The sequence below is a fragment of the Leopardus geoffroyi genome, chromosome A3, assembly GCF_018350155.1.
Source record: "Leopardus geoffroyi isolate Oge1 chromosome A3, O.geoffroyi_Oge1_pat1.0, whole genome shotgun sequence".
NCBI classification, from domain to species: domain Eukaryota; kingdom Metazoa; phylum Chordata; class Mammalia; order Carnivora; family Felidae; genus Leopardus; species Leopardus geoffroyi.
Genome location: NC_059336.1, coordinates 107,227,332 through 107,255,301, shown reverse-complemented (window position 1 = coordinate 107,255,301; position 27,970 = coordinate 107,227,332). Strand labels below are relative to the sequence as shown.

Sequence of the window (27,970 nt, the reverse complement as noted above, 5' to 3'; positions counted from 1 at the left end):
AATTAAGAAAAAAAAAGATTCTCTCTCTCCTCTCTCTTCCTCAGCCCCTACCCTGCTCGCACTCTCTCACCCTCTCTCAAAATAAGTAAATAAATAACCATTTTAATAAAAATAAAGATACTTTATTGTTGCAAAGGTTTTGGTGCAGTGCTATCAGCTTGCAGTACAACATGGTCAAAACTAGATTTCCCACCTGGTTTCTGTTGTTGTTTGGCTTTCTTTCAATATTTGAATATTAAAAATGATCAGTTTCTTATTTTTACCAAAATAATTAAATTTCTTCGGTTTTCTTTTTACTTATATTCTATCCTGAGTTACAAAACATACTTACGTGGAGATTTTGTTCAGTACACTAAAATACTTTCTTGCGTTATAGAATATATATTATATATGTATATATATAACCCATATATTTAAAACATTCGTTACAGCAATGTATCAGTGTAGTATATTCCTTTCAAACTTCTGACTTTTTTCTTTATTCTCTATGTCTCTTTCACTTACTCTTTCTTTCTTAAAATGGGGAAATGGTAGTGACAGGCAAAGGCATAAAAAGATAGGGTTTACTATTGCTTTATACTGGTTTTTCGGACTATATTTTTGACAACTGAATATGTTCACAGGACAACCCATCAGTGTATGACATTGACAACATACCATGTGTGTAAAGCAAGAAACACAAAATATTCAGCAGTACGAAAAAATGAGAGCATTTCTTGTTTTGAGAGAGATTTTAAAAGTTCCTAAGACCCTTGGGGCACCTGGGTGGCTCAGTCAGTTGAGCATCCAACTTCCACTCAGGTCATGACCTCACCGTTCATGGGTTCAAACCCCGTATCGGGCTCTGTGCTGACAGCTCAGAGCCTGAAGCCTGCTTCTCTCTCCCTCTCCTTCCTTCTCTCCCTCCCTCTCCCTCTCTCCCTCCCTCTCTCTCAAAAATAAGTCAACATTAAAAAAAAAAGTCAGACACTCAACCAACTGAGTCACCCTGGCACCCCTGAATTGTACACTTTAAATAGGTAAATTGGGGGCACCTGGGTGGCTCAGTCGGTTGAACGTGCAACTTCGGCTCAGGTCATGATCTCGTGGTTCATGAGTTTGAACCCCGTGTCAAGCTCTGTGCTCACAGCTCGGATCCTGGAGCCTGCTTCAGATTCTGTGTCTCCCTCTCTCTCTGCCCCACCCCCCACTCATACTCTGTCTCTCTGTCTCTCTCTCTCCCTCTCTCTCAAAAATAAACATCAAAATAAAGAAAGAAAGAAAGAAAGAAAGAAAGAAAGAAAGAAAGAATTTCCTAAGAGCCTTAAAAATCAATATGCAAAATGAAATAAGCTCATCCATGTAGATTAATTAAATGGGCATAATCATTTTAGAAAGCAATTTGGAGACATATACTAAGATCTTTAAAATATGCACATGCTTTTTTCATTTCTGGGGCATTGTTGTAAATAAAACATTTTTAATTCTTTAAAGAAGACTTTATGCACAACGGTTTTTATACTATTCTTATCTATAACAGTAAAATATGTAAAACAACTAAGCAGTTTAATTAATATAATGATAAATAAAGCATGCTCTATAAACATAATAGAATATAGTAGATTGTGTTCATGAGTCCATTTTAATATGCAGGATATATAATCCAGAAGAAGAAGAAATTGTACAGTCACTATGAGGACAACAATATAAAACTGAAAAAAATCCAACTCTATGATTACAGAAATACTGAGAAAGAAATAAGGTGAAATATTTATAGGGGTGGTCTTTGAATGAATAGATATAATACTTTTCTTGAATCTTTTGTTATCACCATTTCAACGGTTGCGAACTGTCTTGTAGTAACATTCCTAATAAAAAAGAACTTTGTAGTTTATTTTTTTTTAATTTTTTTTTCAACGTTTATTTATTTTTGGGACAGAGAGAGACAGAGCATGAACGGGGGAGGGGCAGAGAGAGAGGGAGACACAGAATCGGAAACAGGCTCCAGGCTCTGAGCCATCAGCCCAGAGCCCGACGCGGGGCTCGAACTCACGGACCGCGAGATCGTGACCTGGCTGAAGTCGGACGCTTAACCGACTGCGCCACCCAGGCGCCCCAGAACTTTGTAGTTTAAAAACGAATGTACGAATAATACCAAGTGTACAGATTTCAAGATGACTATATGATTTCTTGCATTGGGTTGATCCAAGAAACTTCTCAACAGAGTTGAGTTTAACTTAAAATTTGCAAGTGGGGATACAGAGGGCTGAAAAAAAAAAAGACATCGTAAGTTCTTATTTGATGCATGTGTAGTGATTGTCGCTCACAGGACCGTGAGGGGGGCAGTATGGGTTGACTGGCTTTATTCTTTCATATGGATTCAAAATAAATAAATAAAAAACTTCTGTAGCTCAGGAATCTTCCTGTCATAACTATCAGCTTTTATTTGCTGTTGTAAAATGCTGTTTATGGCCCTTACCTATATTTTTCTCTTGATTTTTAAATGCTATACCTCCAAAGCATGGCCAAATACAAACAATACAGTACAAATAATACCACAATTTCTGAAATGGCAAAGAGAATACCTTATATTCTCATACTCCAGAGATAATCTTTTCATGATACATTAATCCTATATGATAATATGTATATATATGCACATGCAATATATAATGCAACTCATTATAGTTAATTTAAAATATCAATAGCACTGCAGCATACCTACTTTTCTCTAAAACATTTTTTATTAAACGTTTCCTGCTTTTATTTTCCCATGTCAAAGTATAAGGGGCATCTTCACTGTCCTTAAAATTTATCTTGTGTTTTATTGTGAGAACGAACCATAACTAGTTTCTTTAATTTCCTACTGATGATCATTTAGATCATTTGTAAATTATGGCTTTTTCCTCCATAGTAAACAATTCTGCAATCACTATCCTGGTACATATGTCTTTGCTTTGATTACATTTTCAAAGCAGGAACATTAAATATAATGGAGAGGTAGTTGCTATTGATTTAAGCTTGTGCTATACAAATAAGGAATAGGCAATATATCAAATGACAGCGGAATCAGAGCAGTACAAATCGTTTTATCTTTAGACTTGCCCTTACAGGGATTAGATCATAAGACAATAGTCCAATCAGAGAACTAAGAGATATCTCTGTGATCATCAATCAAGAGAATACAGGTAATGATTATAATGATAACTTGTATTAAAAGATTATGACATCCCAGTCAGTGAATTAAACCATCTTACACAATTCCTACAAAGTCCTTATTAGGAAGATGATGTTATTATGCCCATTTTTTCAATGAAGCATTTAAGGTAGATTAATTTGACCTAGGTCACATAGTGAAATCTATCTTCAGGGCAAGAATTCGGTTTGCATTATGTATAATGGCACTCACAAGCCAATTAATTCTATCAAAATAGTCTGTGAGAAAGTCCCTTACTCATATATAAGTACAGAAAGGCTGAAATATAAGGGAAGTGGGAGAAAATCTATAGAATAACTGAATCACTACTCAATCTTTCTTTATGCATATATAAATATTATCTAACGATGGCTATTTTTTACTAGCTCAGATATTATTTTGGCCACTTAAACAATTTTGCAATGAACCAATAGTGACTGAAGTCATTTTTAAAAAGCAACGTGCAAAAAAAATAGTAAGGATAAATAAATAAAAAGCAAAGTGCATATATTGTAAACTTCCACAACAACCACTTAGGTATTAAGCCAAAACATTTGATTCACTGTTGTTGATTTCCTTCTTCTCTCTTACCTCCCACAACCATAGCGTTAAGTTTGATTGATTTTTCACTTCAAAAGGATCACTTACATCTGTCCCTTCTTTTCTGCTATGATTAAGAATGCTATCTTGATGACAGAAGATGAAGAATGTTCTCCCACTCTGGAGTGGGACCCATGGAAACCAGATAATTTGCACTGAGGTAGAAATGAGGTAAAGGACATGTTTCCTAAATAAGGAACACGAATAGTTGAAGTTGGTAGAGAGATTTTAGGGAAGATCAGAAAGAAGCTTCTCTGAGCGACTTCTCAGATCCCTCCCCCTGGTTCCCAGGCAAAGAGTCAAAAAGTAATAGGCATGTGTGTGTATGAAATTAACATGTTTCAAATTCTCAATACTTGTTACTATTAACATTATATTTATGTGGACTCTTTATAACAATACATCTGATTCAGGGCCCTTTGAAGAGAATTTGTCCTGGAATACAAATAAAAAGTTGGCTCTCTGTCTCCACATATATCTATATATTTCTATCTATCTATCTATCTACATATCTATCATCTACCTATCTACTTATCTATCATCTAGTTATCTTTTGTTGGGCTTTTTGTTGTTTTATTTGTTTGATGCTGCTATAGTGATACATATGTTTCTACTTTGAGCTGCAATGTTTTTGGAGCTAAGGAATAGGGGGTAACATCACAGAACTGGTGGTAAGAGCAAAGTAAATGATCACACTTATTCTTTGGCTCATTTCCATCATTCAAGCAAGGAAAGCAAGCCCTTTAAAGGACAAGAGGCAAAAACATTATGACTAGAGGAAACTTTCCATGACTCTCTTCTTATCGGCCATGTTTTATCTGTTGGCTGTTTATATTTCTATCCCTTGTGGCATCAGCAATCTGCAGCTTGGGGAAATGAATGTTTTTAAAATGCTTTTGAGGCTCCTCAAACTTGATTTTCCATGTGGAAATGTAGACAGGTTTATCAGGGAAGGACAAATGAATACCAGTACCAAAGTAATAATAACAGTAACCTCCGAATCGATTGTTGGGAATGACTCCTTAACTTTGGATTTTCCTGTGGTCGGAGATGTGATCTTCTCCAGTGTGTGGACCTTCTCTGAGTTGTGGTGGCTACATCTGGCATTCCATTTTGTGTGCCAGCTAAATTCTCTTCCAAGAGCTTAGGAATGCTTGTTAGGAGAGTATGCATAGGAGTGGCAGAAAAGAAGAGAGACACAGAAGATAGAGGGGAAGGTGGAGGAGGAAGAAAATCTGTGTCTCAAATATTCCCATAACTTTTTCATTGGGGAAAAAAATAGTTTCATTTGAATTACTTTTCAAATGAAAATTTATCATTAAAAAACGGACTGTCTCCGGGTGCCTGGGTGGCTCAGTCAGTTAAGCCTCTGATTTCAGCTCAGGTCATGATCTCGTGATCCATGATTTCAAGCCCCATATCAGGCTTTGTGCTGACAGCTCAGAGCCTGGAGCCTGCTTCAGATTCTGTGTGTTCTTCTCTCTCTGCCCCTCCCCCACTCATGCTTTTTCCCTCCCCCCCTTCTCTCTCAAAACTAAATAAATAATTTTAAAAAATGGACTGTCTCAAATATGTACAGACAAAGGAAAGGAACGTGATTTGGTTTTATTGTTTTTGGCTAATTTATCCCGGAAACAATTTAAAAAAAATTATTTTAATGTTTTTATTTATTTTTGAAGGAGAGAGAGAGCATGAGCAGGGAAGGAGCTGAGAGGGAGACATAGAAATTGAAGCAGGCTCCAGGCTCTAAGCTGTCAGCACAAAGCCCGATGCGGGGCTCGAACTCACGAACCGTGAGATCATGACCTGAGCCGAAGTCGGACGCTTAACCGACTGAGCCACCCAGGCTCCCCACCTGGAAACAATTTTAAACATGTGATGAATTCCATTGATTATTTAAGATATTGTTTTCATTAGGTATACAAAAGTACCATTTAAATATCCAGAGTGAGTCTACAGATCTCATTTATTCTGTTTTCCTGTTTTAGTAAGATGATACTCGTAAGGGTATCTAGTACAAGTTTTTTCCTTGATTTCTCTCCTTCATTTCCCACAAAGGGTACTCATTTCCATTGTCTTTTATTCTCTTCCTTCCTACTGGCATTAAACTTGACTGGAGTTCTGGCAGAAGCATGCCCAAGGTTAGGAGATGCTTAGACAATCCTGCAGCAGCCGCTCTGGGGCATCCCAGGCAATCTGTCATGAGATAACAAGAGTCATTCAACTAGGAACCTAGGGACTTAATGAGTCTGTCACTAGGAGAGTGTGCTACAAAGTATAGGGCATTCCACTTCCACAAAAACCATAACTTGATTTATGGCAATAAAATCAAGTACATGGTAATCTTTAGATTGTGTCTCTTCCCTATAATGCCTATTAGGTAACTGTTACCAGCCCAAATTAGAATAAAAAGGCTGTAATTCTGTGTCATCATTCTTAGCTGTCTTGTATATTAAAAATGAAGACAGAGCTCAAAAAAAAAAAAAAAAAAAAAAAAAAAAGGCTGTGCCCAGGTCTGTGCATAGTCTTTAATTGGAGACACTCTTCTGTTTGTGCCCCCCTAAAACCAGGAGGCATCTTCAGTCTTGGTCATATGGCTGAAAGAATTAAAAAAGAAGAGGCCAACAGAAATTAAGGAAGAGAATAAGGTTATGGGCAAAGCACGAAAGAACACGGAAGGGTAGTTTCTGATAATCCCTTAATTTTGTCTTCAGTTGAAATTAAGAGATTTTACTGAAAGATCTTTTTAACTCATGTTGTACTCTTAAGAGTTCTGAACCTTTCACCTTCATTGACTTTAAAAAAGACCCATTCGTTAATTTGGGACATAGTAAGGAGCAGAATTCTCTAACAATATAGGCATATGTATGTACCTACTGAGTGGCCCAAACCTGGAATACTGACAATGCCAAATGCTGGCAAGGAAAACGAGGAAGTTTAAATGAGCTCCTTTTAGGCAGAATATACATGTGTGAGTGTGTGTGTGTGTGTGTGTGTGCTGAACTTCCTCTGTTTTCTCCACTGGGCCTTGCTTTACAGGCAAGGCAGGCAAATGTCACCATGAATATAATGGAATCAATCCACTGGACCTATCTGTCAGGGACAGCTGCTCATGTCTGAGTTCCAGGCAAGGACCACACTTAGGAAAGGTCTGTTATTTTAGAAAACCGCCTAGTGAAACTTGTTTCTGAGGGCAGTGTTTTTGCACTGAAAAATGAAACTATAAATTAAGTTTAGAGTGAGTCAAAGACATATGCTTGACCCCAGGCATATATAGTTTGTCATCTAACACACGTGAACTATGAACTTTGGTATACTTAAAAGCGGTGTAATTTGAAATTTTACTTTGTTCCTCAAATGTTACAGAATTGGGAGATTAATTAGTGATCTTGACCATGTGGCAACTTGTCAGCTGTGCTTGTAGGGTGGTCAGCATGTAAAGGTGACATGGCTGGAATAATGCAGGCTATTATGAAAGGCGTGCATTGATTCAATGGCCACATCCTGGTTCTCACCCATTTCCCCATAGGTCCTGTGATTAAGTCAGAGTCCACAACATCATGGCCATTAGCAGAGGATTCTCTGACTGATTATTGCTGCCTTTTCAACTTTAATAGATTTTTTTTTTTTTTACCATCAATACCACAGATATTATGGGATCTGCTTGGGGGTAGGGATGCCTACGTGTTACTAAATTGGTGGACGACCCTTACAGAGATGAGTGAGGAAAGAAAAAAACCTCTGGAGTTTGAAAGTGGTTGCCATTTGACCCGATTGCCTTCGAAGAATGGCAAATTTTCCCTTAGGAGAGAGTTTCACTTTTATTTAGGATATCACCTTTTCGAGTCTGAAAAGGTCGTGCCTTAGGGCACTGTGCAGAGAAGGGAAAAAGAGAAACAGGAAAAGAAACAGCTTGCTCAGCAAAAGCAAGAAATAATAGTTTTCAGGCTTTGGCTGGTGGGCCAGAGGACTGCAGGAATCAGGAATCCAAAAGAGGAGGCCTGGACGAAGGGTCTGTAAACAGTAATTTTCAGCCTGGCTACACACTAGAATTAACAAGGGGAACTTTTAGAAAATACCCGTTTCTCATTTCCACTCCCCAAAGATTCTAATTCCTTGGTGGGGAGGAGGGGGGTTGCTGAGCAACAACAGTTTCATAAAGTCTCTCCAGAAATTCTAATTCTCAGCCAGGGAAAGAATCTGTGGGAAGAAGGTGACCACGTCCCGGAATGGAATTTATGGCAGAAGATAAGACAGTAAGAACCCCAAAGAGTGGCCAGAGCAAAAAAGCTTGGAAATGAGAGCTGGGGGCACCTGGGTGGCTCAGTCGGTTAAGTGTTCGGCTCTTGATTTCAGCTCAGGTCATGATCTTGCAGTTCGGGAGTTCGAGTCCCACATGGGGATCCGTGGTGGCAACATAAAGCCTGCTTGGGATTCTCCCTCTCCCTCTTTCTCTGCCTCTCCCTCACTCATGTTCTGTCTCTCTCAAAAAAAAAAAATTAAAAAAAAGAAAAGAAGAGCTGGATAATATTTAATCTTAAAATTATTTGTTCTCCTAGGTGTTCTATGCTGCCCCTGTGCTAATACTCTATCTTTGGTGAAATGTACATGCACAATCTTGTATTGATGAGGTTTTAGGGAATGGGAATGAGAGTCCAGTTCTGGTTAGAACCGGTACCAAAAAAGAGAAGCAACTCTGAGAGCTGAAACAAGAGTTCTGCAGAGATCAATCACAGAACAAGAGCTAATTAGAAGACGGGACGGTGTAGGATACACTTCAGAAATCTCTGGGGTTTGGGGCTTCCCACCATATGTGGCATGGAATCTTAGGACTCATTATTTAGAAATATTATCCCAAACAGAGGGAGGAGGTAGAGTTAACCTTTTAATAGTATCAAGAGTCAATTTGAGTTTAATAAGTTTTTAATGTGCTCGTTAGATGTTAGCAACCATTTTGACTAGTCCTTGTTTGAACCATCTTGACTAATCCTTGTTGGAATCCAGATCTCATCCCTTTTAATAGGTGTGCGATTTAGAATTTTACTTATTTTTTCTTGAGTAACATGGGGATAAGTGGTGCAGTTTTGAAGTGTAGGCATGTCTGCGGGGCAAGCATGTTTCGGAAATTAAAATTTAGGCCATCACTTTTCCTTTTAGAAATTTATCTTGAGGGAATAAGCATACAGGTATGCACAGGTATTTGGATGATATTTTTGATGGCAACAAATAATAAATATTTTAAATATTCAACAATAGGAAATATGTTAAATTAAATGTAGGGCAACCATATAATGAAATGCTCTGTATTTATTATGAATGACTACACATGTTTATATTTACTGACAAAATGTCCATATTGTTTTCCATATTACAGTTACGTGAAAAAAAGTGTGTGAAATAGTCCAGTTCTCTGTGTGCGTGTGTGTGTGTGTGCACATGTCTGTATGTATGGGCAAGTTCCTAGAACAATGTCTGGACGGATACATACAGACATAGAAGTCTAATCATTTTGTCAGTTTTATATCATCTTTCTTTTTAAAATGTAATAGGCTGTTTAAGGCAGCAGAACAACAATCTTGCAACAAAACCATTCACACACACTTGTAACACACAGATAGACAGTGTGTTTTTTGAGAAGGTGTGATTGTTGGGGTGCCTGGGTGGCTCAGTCGGTTAAGCATCCAACTTTGGCTCAGGTCATGATCTCACGGTCCATGAGTTAGAGCCCCACGTCGGGCTCTGTGCTGACAGCTCAGAGCCTGGAGCCTGTTTCGGATTCTGTGTCTCCCTCTCTCTCTGGCCCTCCCCCATTCATGGTCTGTCTCTCTCTGTCTCAAAAATAAATAAACGTTAAAAAATTAAAAAAAAAAACTGAGAACAAACTGAGGGTTGATGGGAGGTGGGAGGGAGGGGAGGGTGGGTGATGGGTATTGAGGAGGGCACCTGTTGGGATGAGCACTGGGTGTTGTATAGAAACCAATCAGACAATAAATTTCATGTAAAAAAAAATAGAAGCAATAATGTTGACTTAGCTTATGGAGTTTAAGGGTGTGCTAACAAACTATATTTCACCTATAAAGTTTAAATAAGTAGATACTACTTAAGTAGTTCAAATAGTGTTTGTTTGCATGTCCTTTTGTCTGGAAAAATCATGTAAGAATTTTATTTTCACTGTACTGAAAGAGAGATGGTAAAATACCTTCCAAAACATCCTAACATTATCCCATAAATAATATATTGTCATGTTGTATCCCAATGATAGAATTTCCAGAGGCATTATAAGAGTTGCTGTCATGATCACAATGCTCTCAGGCACTCAATAATTCACGATCCCAGGCGCTGCATACCCTGTATGTGAGACCTGTGTGCTCTTTTTGGGACTGAGCTCCACACGTACTCACTGAAGAACCAGCTTAATAAGAGCAAACAAAGCCTCTCTGTGCTTGTCACGTGGTTCCCACATACTCTGCAAATGCACTGGGGAGAGAGTTGGGAGACACGGTGTCTCTCTTAACTGCGTGCACGGCTAAGACTGAAGAGGCATGAAACTCACAGAAGGGAGCTCGCTGTTCCCCCATCTTCAAGGGGTCCCCTTCCAAGGCCTGGATCCCAAATGGAGGCTTTGCAAACACTGGCCACTTTTTTTTTCAGAACAGCCTCTCTGGGCAGGAGGCCCACTGCCTGATTAATCCTGCATTCCTCAAAACAGCAGGCAACCAGAAAAACATTCCCTGTGGAATTTGAGCTCACCTGCCCTCTGGGGGGTCAGAGAGCAGGTAGACTGAGGGCTGTGTATGGGAGCATTTGTCCTAAAGTGGATGACACCCCGATGTTGCCTTCTAGAAGTTCTCTTGCTTTGAAGTAAACAGTGAAAGCTGCCTAAGGTAATTTAAAAGATACCAGTTAAGGATCTTCAGGTCTACCTGCAAATAATTATCACAGGAGAATCTTTTTAAAAACACAGACTTTTAAAACTGCTGATTTTCATGGCCTTTGTAAAGCCTTCTTGAGTCAGAATCCCCTGGGGTGGGGTCCAGAAATAATTACTTTAATAAAAAAGTTCCACTGATTCTGATGTACAGTCAGGTTTGGAAGTCATTTCTTAAGTCTGAGCTAAATAAACAAAAAATCAGTAGAAGATTAACAAACCAAAGGGCATAGAGGAAACTAAGAGGGGGCGTGAGGAAGAGAATAGGAAAAAAAAAAAATCACCGCTAAAAAAATAGTGATGGGAAAGAGTGAGAGACATCAACATTTGACAGAAGGTAGTATTAACCACGGCAGCAAGCCAAGCCAACAGTGGTTTGCGCCCGTCTAGAAGGACGTACATGGAGAACGATGTCTCCTCATCTGTAAGAACTGCAATTACCCTTGCATTTGTCACTTGTACACTAAAGTCAATAAATTGTAATAAGGCTTTGTCACTCAACAAATGTCTCCTGCTTGGAAAATCAGTGCTTCTGCCCTGCGCCCCCATTTATGCTCCAGCAGGAGAGCTGAAGGTGATCTTGAAACAATGCTCTATCCTCCTGATATTATCATTTAATTGTAGCTCCCTCACACCCAACCTTCTGAGTTTTTAATGAAATATTTCCTAAAAATACATGCCTTTAATAGGAACATGTGAAATAGAAAAGGAGAAATGTTTCAAATCCAGATGACTAAACACACCATCGTCGGTCATGGGACCCCCCCCCCCACCTCCCCGCCATGGGGGCTTGGGGGAAGTCATCATGTTGACTCCTATTGAACCAAATCTAGTCAACACTTCAGTCTGAAAATGGTGGGAAATGGAAAACAAATGGGTTTTTAAGATAGAAAACAAAAACCAGAAGTGCTCTCATGTTAAACATCAAAATGAGAAACAATATAAATGAAGCTAAAATTACTTTTATAAAGATGATCAGGCAATTCACATATAAGAAATAAAATGGACTAATTCAACTTTCGAACATCCATTTGTGTTGAAAGTTTTGCTTTCTCTCACATCAAAACTCTATCTTTGGCTCTAGTGTTGTCCTTGCAAAGAAATCTGTATTCATTTCTTCCTTAAAATCAAGACCATCCACCTTTGAGTTTCATTCATGGTCTCTAGGACAAGATAATAATGTAGACTATCCTCGTTAGTAAAACAGGCAAAATAATAATATCTCCTACGTGAGAACTGAGTGAAGTAATGTGTAAAGCATTTGGAAAAATATCTGGCTTTTTGTAAACACTATGCAAGTGTTTATATATTATGAAAGTAAGATTCTTCTATGGCTTTTTAAGCTCCATGAACAATTTTTCCCCTCCATGTTTCCATATTTCTTCCGTTGATTGCCTTCTAGCAATGCATCTTAGGTGGCATAATAGCTTCTATAGTAATAGTTGGCCCAGTGGTGTGTCCGGGGTTGTTCCAGAGATCAGCAGCCTCTTATTCCGAAAGTCCCCTGGTGCATTTATGACAAAAAGTATTAAGTAGAAATCTCGTCAACCTTCAGAACATTAAAGGTAACAATGGAAAATCAAACAAAGGGGAAATGAGTTGAGAGGGACCCTACTGAAAGAATGGCTCCCCTCAGACAAGGTGGAAAGCATCACAGAAGGGAGAGAAGGCAAGGGGCTTCTCATTCACATCAGCCAAATCAACCCCATTGCAGGAGAGGGACAGATACTGCCACCAAACTGCTCTCCTCTCCGAGCTGTGGGGCTCTTTTTAGGCTTCCTCCATCCTTTATACGTGTTTTTGTCTCCTTTACTGTTCTCTACAGACTTCCCTTAATATCACCCATTTGGTAATATTAACTTTACTATCTATAGCACCTGTAGATTTCTATTAAAAAAATTTTTTTTACATTTATTTATTTTTGAGGGACAGAGAGAGACAGAGCACAAGGGGGGGGAGAGGGGCAGAGAGAGAAGGAGACACAGCATCAGAAGCAGGCTCCAGGCTCTGAGATGTCAGTACAGGGCCCCACGCGGGGCTTGAACTCAACGAACAGTGATATCATGACCTGAGCCAAAGTGGGGCGCTCAACCGACTGAGCCACCCAGGCATCCCTGATTTCTATTTTTTTTTAATGTTTATTTATTTGAGAGAGAGAGAGCAGGGGAGGGTAATAGAGAGAGGGAGACACAGGCTCCAAAGCAGGCTCCAGGCTCCAGAGCAATCAGCACAGAGCCCCACTTGGGGCTCGAACTCACGAATCACGAGATGGTGACCCGAGATGCTTAACCAACAGAGACCCCCAGATTTCCCGATTTCTCTCTTAAGCTGTCGCTATATTGTCTAACTGACCCCTGGCCTCTGTCCTGTCATAATTAATTGAACTTACTGTTTTGTGGCACCAGAAACAGAGGATGCAGTATGTTTAGTGAAACTGTGGTCAGAACATTGATAATTATGTGCCTCCAATATAATGAACACCACGCCTCCTGATGACACCAATTGTTTCCAAGTACTGTGTGCCTTGCTTTTTAATGTTTTATCTTTAAAAAAACTTAATTATTGGGGCTCATGGATGGCTCAGTCGGTTGAGCGTCCGACTTCGGCTCAGGTCACAATCTCGCGGTTCGTGGGTTCAAGCCCACATGGGGCTCTGTGCAGACATCTCAGAGCCTGGAGCCTGCTTCAGATTCTGTGCCTCCCTCTCTGTCCCAACCCACTCGCATTCTGTCTCTGTCTCTCTCAAAAATAAAGAAGCATTAAAAATTTTTTTAAATAAAAAAATAAAAAAACTAATTATTATTGCCCCCAAATAAGCTTAAAAAACAAAAAAAAAAGGGGCGCCTGGGTGGCGCAGTCGATTAAGCGTCCGACTTCAGCCAGGTCACGATCTAGTGGTCCGTGAGTTCGAGCCCCGTGTCAGGCTCTGGGCTGATGGCTCAGAGCCTGGAGCCTGTTTCCGATTCTGTGTCTCCCTCTCTCTCTGCCCCTCCCCCGTTCATGCTCTGTCTCTCTCTGTCCCAAAAATAAATAAACGCTGAAAAAAAAATTAAAAAAACAAAAAAAGTTTTTGAAATAGAATATTAAATATTAAGATTGGAAAAAAAAAAAACCTTAAAGATTATCTAGTCCAACTGCCATTTGATTTTTAAAATCTTATCTATAATTTCCACATAATACGTGAATTTAATTAATCCAGGGTTTCAATTCCTCCAATCATGGGGGACTTAGAACTTTACTGAAACAGTTCATTCGGACTATTAAAAGTTACATTAGAAATGTCTTTCTTTTTTTTAAAAAAATTTTTTTTTCAACGTTTATTTATTTTTGGGACAGAGAGAGAGACAGAGCATGAACGAGGGAGGGGCAGAGAGAGAGGGAGACACAGAATCGGAAACAGGCTCCAGGCTCTGAGCCATCAGCCCAGAGCCCGACGCGGGGCTCGAACTCACGGACCGCGAGATTGTGACCTGGCTGAAGTCGGACGCTTAACCGACTGCGCCACCCAGGCGCCCCTAGAAATGTCTTTCTAATTCAGAGCTGGAATGTCTCCTGGTATTTCTAAATTACAAAGACACTGGGTATGTATGTACAGGTTGTGCACTGTACAAGGGTGCTGCTTGATAGGACATTGTTCTGATCCAACTGTTGTGGGTTTGTCTCTTTATTAAAGTAATTTGGCCAATGTAACAATATAAATTAAGAAAGAAATGCCATTTAAAAATTATTGCAAGGATACAATTTGAGCTAACAGCAGTCCTGCTTTGTCATTTGTAGTCAGATTGATAAAAGCCCATCCCTCCTCTCATGGTGACCCTTTGGATATTTTATTTTGATTAGCAGAGTTCCAAGAGCCTGTGGACTCTGTCTCTGAGAGGGACTCAGGTTTTCCCTGTCTAAAGCTCAAGCTACTCTCTGGCCAATATAAAAATAAAGGTAACAATTGTCAAAGCATCTACCTACTTAGGACAACAGTGTAATATTTTCTTTTCTCCATCCTTACTGTGAAGTTGCACTGGGATTGTAACATGTCACAATATTTTTGAAGAATTGGATTATCAATAATACATTTTAAATATAGTAACCTCTTACGAAATTTCTAATATTATCCAGGTAAAACATAAAAGCACTTCTTAGAACATTCCCACGTTGTCACCTACAGTATCATGGAGGTTTCCGTTGTCTGTTAAGAAGAAATTCAAAATAGTGCCTTCTGAAAGATGCTCTTATCCAATGTGTGCATATCAGTAACAATTTAATGTAACTTAGATAAACTCATATTGTTAAAAAAAGCTGTTATGATATTAAAATAGAACCTCTCTATATCTTGCTTGTGAATCTCACCCATCTGGCTTTAAAGACACAATGAATATAGTTGATCAATAAAATTTTATCTAACATTTATAGCATAAGGGAAGGAGGATGGGTTAGAAAGTATGGTCACTAACAAATATTTTATTGCACTGTGCCCACCTGTCTTTGGCTAAACCATTTCCAAGTCTTATATTTTCTCTCTAGTAATCTGTGTCTGACTTTTTTTTTTCTAGAAGAGGGCTTACAATTTGTAAAATCTTTATGTGTTTATTAAACAAGAAAAAATGATGCAATTTTTATTGCAAGAGTTAACTTAGTTCCACAGCATTGTGAACATAGCACATAACTAAAAGTGCAAGTTCACCTCCTTGCCAGGTCATCCATCCAATTTCCCAGAGCCAGTCACATTGTTTTGTTGATCTTTTTTTTTTTTTACATTTATTTATTTATTTTTGAGAGACAGAGAGAGAGACAGCACAAGCGGGGGAGGGGCAGCGAGAGAGGGAGACACAGAATCCGAAGCAGGCTTCAGGCTCTGAGCTGTCAGCACAGAGCCCGACACGGGGCTCAAACTCGCAAACTGGGAGATCATGACCTGAACCGAAGTCAGACGCTCAATGTGCTGAGCCACCCAGGTGTCCCTGTTTATCTTTAAGTCATTTTTTTGTACCTATGTAAGATCTATATTTAAGACTCACTAACATTTAAAAAAATTGAATTCATTCATTCATTCATTCAGCAAAAATAGAATCTACTCTTTCTAGGCAGTGTTTATTCTTATACTTGGGAATAGACAGATACTAAAGCAGAGAAGAAAATATCAGATAGTTATATAAGGCCAATAAAGTAAATAAAAGAGGGCAGTGTGATGCTGATGGATGGGATGGTGTTTCCTCAGACTGGTGTGTAGGGAAGGCATCTCTGACCAGCGGCATGGGGACACAGTATTCCAGGACAATGAAATAGCTCATTCAAATGAGCTTAGGCAAACACACATTTAGCAATGACAAGGAACAAAATCAAGGCCTCGAGTGGACGCATCAGAGTGATGAAAGAGAAAATGGAAGGAAAAATAATGTCAGAGAAGTAGTATCAACAGGGACTTCTAGGTAGGGTGGGGATGCTGGATTCTATTTTTAAGTGTGATGTGAAGCCATTGGAGGGTGTTAAGAAGGGAGATCACATGATCTTATTTTCACAATTTTTATTGAAGTGTAACTGACATACAGTGTCCTATTAGTTTCGGGTGTACATCATAGTGATTTGATGTTTTTATATGCTACGAAATGATCCCCCAGTAAGTCGAGTTACCATCAGTCACCAAAGTTATTACAATATTATGAAATGTATTCCTTGAGCCGTATGTTGCATCTGCGTGACTTACTGGTTTTATAACTGGAAGTTTAAAATGATCACTCTGGCCACGATGTGGAGAGTGGATTGTAGATGGAAGTAGAAGTCCATTGGGATTTATCGTGGTGGCAAGATGGCGGTGGTGCTTGGACTGTGAACAGCGGATAGGTAAGAGTACAGGAAGGGAGATGTGTCATGAGGGGGAGATGGGCTTCTGGACAGTTGTTCAGATAGAATCAGACAGAACTGGTATATGTTTTATGGTAAGAGCACTGGGGTATGGGTGAGATGAGGGAAAGAGTAGAATATTTTAAGGATAAATCTTAGGATGGTGGCTTGGGCAAATAAGAAATGGTGCATTTTATTGAGATCAAAGATTAGGAAAGAGGCACATTTGGCCGTGTTAAACTGAAGCCGCCTCTTAGAGACGCAAGTGAAAATTCAAGTTTGTGGTTGGATATAAAAACAACTGGAGGTTAGGGAAATTCAGAGAGTATGGGTTAGAGGCATAACTTAGTCAACACCATTATCAGTACTTAAAACCAAGGGTGTGGCTAAGGAATCCTACCATATATTTTGCTTTTATTTCAGTCTCTTAATTTTTGCTTTGTATTTTGTAATTTCTTTCCTCTTCATCTCTTCTTATTTGCTGGTTTTGGGGGAAGTTGAGTCAAGAATTTATTCTTGACGTTTTTGTCGTTTTGACGTATTTTCATCTATAAATAAGACATATATGTGGTAAAAGAAGTGTGTTTCTAGAAGTACAAATGTACGTAGAGGGAAAGGCAAGCCCCTTTGCCTAACTCTTCCCGCTTGACCCTCACTTCCTCTCAGGAGAAGCAATACAGTCTCCAGCTGTTTTACACAAATGGGAGTTGATTAAAAATATTCTATTATACCTCATTTATTCACTGGAAAGTAGCTGTTGAAAAAATTTCTGCTTGGTGTTCTACTATATGGTGTATCATGATTTACTTAACTGGTCTTCTGAAGAGCGTTTAGGTTCCTTTTTATTCTTTTGCTCTTCTCCCTTATTTCCTGCATGTTACTCATTTTTCTGTTTCTTTACTGTCTGTTTACCTCTAGCTACTACTCCATTTTTGGGTTCCATTACATAGCAAATTCCTTAGGTGTGTTAATCACGATCACTAAAATCCTTTTCATTTTCTCTGTCTTATTACAGGCAACATCTTCGTTGTTCATTTCTGGAACGATGGCATCGCTACCTTGAATTCTTTCCTGATCTCTGCCTCTTCAGTTGCCTTTCACTTGCTGTGTTCCTTTTCTCCGGTTTGCTTTACGTCAAGGCTGACAACTCCCTTTTATAATCCTTCGTGAACTTTCTCTGTGTGTGACCGGCGGCTGTAGAGTTCTGGTCTGCTCTTTGTACAAGTGAAGATGGCAAGAGGCAGTCCGAACTCTCCAGCTGGGAATGTCTTCTCAGAACATTTCCCAAACAGAGATGTTGTTTCCTGTCCTGGAGACACACATTCCCGAGTCACTCCTCCAGAGGGAGCCGATGCCACAGACGCCAGCATCGCTCTTTTCTAACATGTCCCACCTGGATTTCTCAGGGCAACTTAGTGTTTACATCTGCTCCGTCCAATTTTGCTAGCAGATGCAAGGTGATGTCTGCTTTCCCTTTCTATCCTGCCTCATTTGCCATTTACTTCTCCCATGAGGAGTGTCTCCAATGGGACATGGTTGACGTCACTTCTTTCTCACCTTCCCTGAAGCTCTGTGCCACGGAACCAAATTCCCACGTTACTCTTCTCCTGGTCAGCCTCACCCCCAGCCCTCATCATCCGGAGAAATGAATCACAGGTCCCTCGGGATCGTATCATTATTTTTCAAGCAATACAGCTCTCTGCTTGAGAACTAGCGATATGTTTTACGCTGTTGGAGGCTTTCTTGAATCGAGACGGATTTGGGCAGATAATATTCTTACCTTAGCTTTTTCCTACTTTGTTTATGAAAGGGATTTTCAAAGTTACTTTTGTTTCTTATGCCAATATGTTATTTTCACAGAAGAGAGAAAACAAAAGCTTATATTTTTCTTCAGACTTCTGCTGGTGGTCCAGTAACCCGCTAATTATTCACGGTATTCTTTCTCAGCAGATTAGCTCATCTGCTATGCAGAGGAAACTGATTTTAATTTCCCTCTCTCCTACCTACGTAAGTATCAGCGCTTGTTTCTTCCTCTACAGAATCTGTGCTAACGTTTTGTATGTATCACTTTATTTCGTCGTTACCCATCGTGGAGCAGAGCTTATTCTAACTGAGGCACAGATCAGGGAACGGAGGCTCCAATAAATGAAGTATCCAGAAGTTACACCAACAGTTAGTGGTGGAACAGTAAATTGAGCCCAGATTTGATTCCTTACCATTATGCTCCAAGAACCATAAAGACCATATAAATAAAATTATTAGATCTGGGGGCACCTGGGTGCCTCAGTCCATTAAGCACCCAACTCTTGACTTCTGCTCAGGTCATGATCTCACGGTTTATGAGTTTGAGTCCTGAATTGGGCTCTGGGCTGACAGTGCAGAGCCTGAATGGGATCCTCTGTCTCTCCTCTCTCTCTCCCTGCCCCACTCCCCCTCCCTTTCTCAAATAAACTAAAAAAATTATTAGATTTCCCTGACGTTTTAAAATTGATTATTGTACAGACCACTTACTGGGACCTATCATTGGGAGGCATTTCAAACTTATACACTAAATATGCATGGTTTCTATCATGCAATCATACCTCTATAAAGCGGTTTAAAAATTATGCCATGGTTGGGGGTGGAAAACAGAGATTACCATGTCATGTATGGAGGACAGGGATCAATATCTGAATTGTGAAAATCAGCACGGCATCATGGACATAATAAGAATTTGGGATTAGATACATAGGAGTTTGAATTCCACATTTGCCATAATTAGTTGTTTGGGAAAAATGCTTTGCTTCTCTGAGCTCTTTGTAAATTCTGATTGTAAAGGTAAAATTTAAAAACTTACAAGAAAAATAAGAGAATTAAGTTGTATAAGGTGAGGAAAGTATGTGCACAAAGTCGACATTCACCTAATTTCCATTTCTTTCCTAAATACTCATATTGCATCTTTTGCCATCCAAGCTAATAGTTTTTTTTGGTTGTTGTTGTTTTAATCTCTGACACCCAATAAACTGATGTAACACTTGGGATTTTACTGCCATTAAATATAATAGGGGATTTTAAAAGACTAAGAAAATATGATACAAGAAACGTTTTAGTCTCCAGGAAGTGCACCGAGGACTATGCATTGTGCAAAGAGCTTCTGAAAACCTTCTGATAAAATTGTAACAATAAAGCAACTCTGTAGGCACACGTTCAAATACTAATATATTCCACATAAATATATATTAATTTAGCTAATAATTCAACCAAAATGTCCAATAAGAGATTTCTGAAAGCAGAAGAGAAAAAGAAGATAGCATTAGGAATACTTTTTCAAGAAAAATAGGAAATTTGCTTAGAGCATTTCAAAGGGCAAATCTGAGAATCCTTATCAAGGAAAGCTACTTCACTGCTTGAGGATTTGTTATAAGCCCAGTCAAGGAGAAATGAAAGGAAATATTAATACATATGGTCTTGAAAGAAAATCTGTGAGATAAAGCACATTTCAATTTTTCATTTAGTATTTAACTGAAAGCTATGTCATATTCATAACCTTAACATGATGGAAATAAAAGAGTGTCTCAGCTAGCCTAGAATTCTGCCATTTATGGTTTTGCATTTTTATGTAGCAGAGAGTGACAGCATTTAGTCTGCCAGGGGGTCCCAATTCTCTTAGTGCCAATCCCTCATGGACACTGGAGGAAATGCTCCACTGGATCTACCAGTCAGCTCACACTAATTCTGTACTCGCAAGTCCCCGGTACACAGGATAGCAGATAGAAGTTGCCTTAACACAAAGAAAGCCCACTGAAGACATTCTTCATTAAGGGAAAATTCGTTTTAGTATTTCCATGGTTCATGTTAAACATCCCCCAATCCACAAACACATCTCTTGCTGGAGATCTTCCATGGGTCTCACGACATTTGCTACTAGATTCTGTCTTGGCATCTCAGATGTTTGGAAAGATCCTTTCAATTACAGCTTCTGAAGGACCTTGAGTAATGCTTTAATGTGATGAGGTGTGGGTTATGTCAACGTGATAAAAATCAGAAGCTCACACGGTGTCCTCTTTCTCCCTCTCCCTGGCAGAGAACGTGCAAGTCAAGGTAGTATATTCCTTCCCAGAAAAATAATATGCTGCACAGACTAAGGTAACTGCTCAGATTTCTAAAATAGCACCCCTGTACTCATGATGAATGAATTAGCTTGGGTTTTCCATATTTTAGTTTATTTTAACTTGAATAAGTTTTATTTTGACCTGTCACTATAGAACAGTGAGCAAGCACATGATGGGGAATTTACCTAATACAACTGCAGTCTCCCGATGACATTGGGAAATATATAGCCATTGAAACGCCAAAAGTATTTGTAATTGCCTATTAGACCACTGTGTTCTTGCTTATAGAGTGGCTCACTGTGGGGGTGGGGCTCTCTCTGGTGCTTGAAATTTGGGAGGATAGTCCATTCTACCACCTCCCATCAGAACCCAGGCATCTGAATTCCACTTGCTGGATGTCGTCTGGATTAGATGCTGTACGGTCAACATTCGTATGTTCAATGTCAATTACAGCATTGACATGGCATTGAGATTCTGTTGCGGCCACGACTAGCTGGTGCCCATATTGGCTGACACTTTGAATATATAGTGTAGTGACTTCTGCATTAATTGTATGCTTTGGGCAAGTTATTTCAACTTTCTGTGCCTCAGTAACCCCTTTTTTCATACTGTTTTAACATATTGTTTTACATTGCTTTTCACAGGGCTGGGCACATACTAAGAAAGCTTATACACATAGGTATTTTAATTATATATACCATCTATAATGTTTATAAAAAATTGATAGCTTTCAATACACACACACACACACACACACACACACTATGAAATTCAGTTAAGAAAGCTATTTAAGAACGCATAAACATGTGGCCAAAACCAATTTTTTAAATATAGCACCATAGTTATTTTTACAGTCTTACAAATATGTGCCCTTTAGGTTAGTGTTCAAAAGGCCACATTGATCCTGTGCCTTCTAACCACGTGAGGGAAAAGTGACACTAAATCACATGGTGTGATGTCTGGGGATCTGGGTGGCTCTTGTGCTCAAGGCATGTTAATGTATTTAATGTTACGAACAGTGTCCTGCACGGTATAGCAGTGTGGAAGACATTCGTGAAGGAACCCCAGACCCTGTGATGTGGATGAGGTGGTCTCTTCCTACCAGAAAATAGACCTGTCAGAGACTTCCTCTATCATTCTACCACTAGCTCTAAATATATTACCATTGTCACTGTGTCCTCTAAAATTAAGAAAAAAAAAATGGAACAATGATTTACTTGCAAGAAAGACATTAACTTTCTGTAAATCCCTTATGTGTTCTGTAGTCACAGAACCCAATTTAATAAATTCCAACACAATAACAGAGAAAATTAGAATTCGAAGAGTAATTCTATAGTTTGGTGCCTACTGCATGCCCACATAGAAGATTCATTCTGAATAATACATGTTGAAAGTTAATTTATAAACATATAATGAATAACCATTCCATTCAGAATAGGTACCTGTTGTTCAAGTAGTATATTTTTTGACACTTTCGCTTTGTTTCTGAAAAACCAATAGGAAGAAAGAGAATCCATATAACCTGGTGAAGGTGCTGGGTCAAATTCTGAGTTCTGGGTCTCACCCTTGATAGTTGGGCAGGAATTGGGAAGAAAGCCTATCTATGTTGGCAAACAGGACAACAGTTGACTAGATTTCCATAGGGGTCACAAATGAATACGACATTGTGTTGCTATGTGCAAACAAGGGTGGTCATGTATGAGGGGAGACAGTTTGGATAAAAATAAGACAGAGAAAGCTGAACTGGGAAGTTTGAAGATTCAAGGGTCACTTGGCCACTTAGAAGTAGGGCCAGGGGTTTGAGAATGAGCACTCAAAAGAAAACCATAATCGGGAAATTGTATATTTTCCTTCATGTCTCATACAATCCACTTAAAATTCAATGAAAATGCAGCAAAGAGCAGCCATGGACTTTACTACTGGTTCAGAAAGAATTGTCTCTTCCTTCACTCTTCAGCACTGTTTGAAGACGATAAAATAACATTGAAACCCTCTTTCTATTTTCATACCCAATCACAAACCCTACATCACCCCTTTCTTCTCCCCACATTAATTAGCTTATATTTTTTTACTATATGCAGTCGTCCCCAGTTTCCTATTTACAATGTACGTTTTCGTATTATTCATTTTGCACTTTATTAGTTAAAATGAGCCTAGGTGGGGCTTCGATCTTGTCCTAAGAGTTCTATGGTTAGGACCATCTTATCCCTTTTCTTTCTTTGGCATTCCTCAGCGCGGTGCTTTCAGCTCCAGCTGTTTCTTATCATATCCCTGAAGCCAATTTGCTGGCATTGTCTGAGCTGTAAAACAATCCTCCAGATGCTTGTGAAAATGTACTTATTGCTTGCTTTGCTCACCCACAGCAATGTTCATAATTCTATGTAAGTTGCAGTCAGAATTTCAGTCTCGGTTGGTTTTCAAACCATGTGTCACAATTTCAAGAACTGCCTCACATGCTGCTTTTGAGACGCTTTTGTTCTTAATTTTGTTAGAATTGAGTTTTGCTTTCAAGAATTTCTGGTATGCTGCTTCATTTCCCTCTTAGTTCACATAAGCTGCCATTGGTTGCAGAGGGCGTTATAATTATATTAAGTATTTAGTGTTCGTGGGTAATGAATACTACCAGTGTATGTGGCAGCTTCAGCAGTTGTGGACTCTTTTCTACCTTCTGTTCCACAAGGTGGGACTCACGGACCAGTTCAGGCTAAGGGATTTCCATTAGTCATCCCAATACTTCATTCCTCATCTATCCCTTTTCATGGGTGGCTAAATAATTCTCTTTTCAGCCATGGTTTAAACAGGCTTAAATAGGGGTTTACCACATCACATTTAAGCTCTATCTTGTCTAAACCACGATATCATCAGACTTTGATAAAGACTTAAAACATTGATTATTTCTAGGGCACCTGGGTGGTTCAGTCAGTTAAGTGTCTGATTCTTGATTTCAGCTCAGGTCATGATCTCACAGTTCGTGAGCTCAAACCCCATGTCAGACTCTGTGCTCACTGCTCGGAGCCTGCTTGAGATTTTCTCTATCTCCCTCTGCCGCTCTCTTCTGCTCATGCTGGTTCTCTCTCTCTAAAATAATAGAAAGTTAAAATAGGAAAAAAAAACAAAAACATTGATTATGTCTGCTGATCTTTCTGATTAGAAAGCCTGTCCCAAAATTGAGAAGTCAACATAAGAAAAAGACAGTCTCTCCGAGCTTCCTCCCACCCATCCTTCCTGTTACTGGGATTATATTTTATATAAATCTTAGGGTTGCCATATTATAACAGTAAGTACTCATCCTATGAGGACCCAGAGGGTTGAATACACCAAGAGAGGGAGGTCAATTCTGATACCAAGTTATCCCGGAAAATCAGGAAACCAATGGAGAAACATAAGCTAAGAGACTATTACTTTCATGCCCTGGACTTGAACATGGTGCAGGCTAACTGAGGGTCCTATCTAGTGGAAGCCAGAGCTTGGCAGGAGGAAGCCATGGGGTAAACGATAGACTGGAAATAGAACAAAGTACACAATGCAAAGCAGATATTCTAGCAGATATTTTGCCTTGGCTATTCTTCATCTTTCAGCAAATTCTTTAAATGACCCCTTTACCCCAACAAAATGCTTTGATTTTAAGCCTCATGTATGCCTAAGCTTGGACTGACATGTTTAAATAAAAGAACAAGCCCAAGAGGTCCATGAGACAGAGTTTGTAGGAAACAGTGAGCATTCACCAGGAGACAGTGAATGTTCAGAGAGAAACTGGGGTTGTGTGGCCTAGCTGTCCCTCTCTAAATGGCAATTCCACTTCTAATGTGCATTCTAAAAGTTCTGGGACTCATTTTTACTAAGAAAAGAACTGTAACTTGTAGAAAGACCAAAATATTTTTTTTAATGAAAAGGAGAACAGGTTAGAGAGAGAGAGAGAGAATGGGTTGCAGCAGGATGAATATGCAGCAGCCATATGAATTTCCAGGGATATTCTTAGAAGACCAAGCCCTTGTTGCCCATGCATTCCCCAGCGGCAAGAAAATGCTCATGAATGTCTGATGACCTTCTGAAAATTTTTTACTGTCTCTTTGGCTGACCCTTGCTCTTCCATTTGCTTTGCAGTAACTTTCTTCGAATAGAACCTTCCTCTGGAAACCAGCACCTGATGGGAGAACAGTGGAGTCTGACCCTAACAGTCAATTCTCCAAGATGTAAGGACGTATTTCTAGTTTGTGGCTTTGCCTCCAATGATCCGGTCAGTTAGAGGCAACCCTCCTGGGAAGTATCTTTCCAATGAGGATTGCTATAAACATTCCTAGAGCACTCTGCTTGCCAGAATATTTAGGCAAATCTGAAAAAATAAAGATCAATAAATAAAAAAATCAAAACAAGCTTGTTGTTTGGTGACATACACAAATATGTTTTTTTCACATCTTTGGTATAGTTTCACTTCTTCTTGATAGCCCTGGAATTCTAATAATCAATTATTTTAACATTAGATGAGATATAAATGGTGATTTTTAATTCTGGCTTGATATAAACAGATCTGAAATCATACTCTAGAATATTCCTAAACAAATCTCTGAAGTCGGCATAGTGGTTAAAAATGCCGACCCTGGTGTTAGTTCTTCCCCCACCCCATTTCTACTATTTAATCGCTGTAATTTTGTGCAAGGTATTTAAACCTCTGTGTTTTGTTTTCCTCTACTACTTATTTCACACATTAATATAGGTAATTAGGTTAGAAAATGCCAGGTACATGGTAAGTGCCCAATAAATATTGGCTCATATCATTTTAATAGCAGTTTAATTTCATGTCATTATTCTTCCTCATATATATGACTTCATTGTAGTTATCCAATAAAGCTATATTTATAGGTAACTGTCAGATAAAACACTTAAAATAATCTATTCTTGAACCTTATTTCATATGAAGACATAAAATTAAATTTCAGTATATTTGTGTGTTATTCCATGTGAAACGGGTATTTGGGGTCATTTGAAAATTAAAAAAAAAAAACATAAGCCCACAGGGACTATACAAAGTTATCTTTCCCTTAGACAACCTAGCTATGTGATGTCCGCTTTTGGAATAGTTGAAAGTGAGTACAGCAAGGTGCCATCTATTCAGAGAGATACATACTAGATATGGGAGCCATAAATCAAAATCTTACATGCAGATGCTTTGGTTGTTTTTGAAATCTGTTTCTCAAAGGGGCAACTCTCAATATAGCACATTCCAGGTGGAGCTGCAGTGGGTGGCCATTGATTAGACATTAGTTAAGTAGTGATTTTCTCATAAGACACTACTTACAGATGCTATCTGTAAAGCATCTTTAGTAGTGCATGGATTTTCTTTAGCACTATCGTCAGGAAAGGTAGGAAGACATCCTTAAATTCTAAGAAATAGTTTAATAAAAGTAAGAGCAATATGAATATTTTCAGGTAGGAAATATGACTACCAAATAGGAAAAAAAAAAAATGTATGCCAAAAGAAGAAAGACCGATCACAATGGGGGTGGATATCACAGTCACAGGGGATTTTTCGGTTTCATGACTGCCTTTCTTAGGTTTTCTCCTCATGAAAACTGGCTCAATGTTGTAGAAAAATAAAACTGCTGAAAATAAGAACTTTAGAAAACTTCCTTTGTGCTTTTTTTAGGTATTCAAAGAGAGGCTGAAGAATTTTGGACAGCAAAATTTCATTAACATTTTTCTTATGCATTTATAAATACTGATATTTTCTCAGAGTGTCATTTTTTAATTTTCCTCTTTCTTTCACAACCTAACCCACAAAGCAATAAATATACTTTAATAGAAAAAAAGGAAAGGTTTAAACAAAATTTTCACAGAAGACCCCAAAAATATATTTTAAAAATCGCCTGTGGTGCCTGGGTGGCTCATATTGCAGTTTGTGAGTTCAAGCCCCACGTTGGGCTCTGTGCTGACAGCTCAGAGCCTGGAGCCTGCTTCAGATTCTGTGTCTCCTCTCTCTGCTCCTGCCCTCTACATCCCCTCACTCATGCTCTGTTTCTCTCTCAAAAATAAAATAAACACTAATAAAAAATGTTTTTAATTTCCCAATATCAAAAATAATCAGAGAAATATATAACACTAATATGTTTTCTATTTACCACATTAATGAATATTTGAGAAAATAGCATTTAATGTTAATAGAGACACAGACATTTATAAATCTTCTGCAGGATAGCAAATTGATACATACTTTCTGGAAATCAGTACGAGGACATGTGTGAATAGTCTGAAAAATAGCCTTACCTTTCATTTAGAAAATTAATATTTATTTATCCACATCCATAAAAATTCCTATTTATTTATACATAGAAATAACCAGAATGATGTACAGTTTCTTCCACAAAGATGATCATGATAACTTTATATTAGAATTTGTCTTTTTTTTTCTGAGAGAGAGAAAGAGAGTGCATACACATGAAGTGGGGCAGAGGAAGAGAGAGAGAGAGACAGAGAGAGAGAGAGAGAGAGAGAGAGAATCCCAAGCAGGCTCCGTGCCCAGAGCAGAGCCTGCTGTGGGGCTCAATCTCATGACCATAAGATCATGACTGGAGCCAAAATCAAAAGGCAGATGCTTAACCAAATGAACCTCCCACATGCTCCTATATTAGTATCTGAATATAATCTAAAAGGTAATGATTAAATTTTATATTTATTTATTAATTTTTTGTGATGTCTTATTCTAGGAGGTATTTAAGGCCAACAAATAAAAAAATTAAACATAGCTCATGCATCTAATGAATAGTATTCATCCTGAAATGGTATTAAAATGTATAAACGTTAATGTTGGAAAATGTTTTTATCATTAACTGAAAACATCAAGAACCACAGTTCAGTGTATTGTTAACTACAAAATAAATAGAAGAAAAGAATAAATGAAAGAATAAATGAAAGGGAACCAAAGCTGTTCCCTTTGGATGAAGAGATAAGGAATGATCATGTAAAGAAAACTCCACACAGCAATAGCATAATACATGTTATCTGTACTTTTTTCATGGAATATTTACTAAGATAGACCATATTCTGGGCTTTCTAAAAAAATGTCAGTAAATTGAAAATGACTTAAAGTATACAAGAATAGCATACAAAAATTGTTATATAATAAAAGTGGAATAAAATTAGAAGTCAGTAAAAGAAATGTATCTGTATAATTCATAAATTTTGGAAACTAAATAATATCTTTACAAATAACCTGTAGATCAAAGGGGAAAAAAGTAAAATTAGTAAATATTTGATACTAAACACAAAAACTCATGGTATACAGTAACTAAAGGGAAATTTATAGCACATAAAGCCTACATTAAAAGCCAATTTAACTACTCGAGA

The 27,970-nt window shown here is 38.5% G+C and overlaps 1 long non-coding RNA gene across 1 annotated transcript in view; it reads left to right on the top strand.

The window, feature by feature from the left end:
- Positions 1 to 26,375, top strand: part of LOC123581192 — a 34,240-nt gene extending 7,865 nt beyond the window's left edge. Inside the window, exons 2-3 of the long non-coding RNA XR_006703657.1 lie at positions 17,554 to 18,545; positions 24,734 to 26,375. This is a non-coding gene — a long non-coding RNA (uncharacterized LOC123581192). The remainder of the gene's footprint in view (positions 1 to 17,553; positions 18,546 to 24,733) is intronic.
- The last annotated feature ends 1,595 nt before the right edge of the window (positions 26,376 to 27,970 follow it).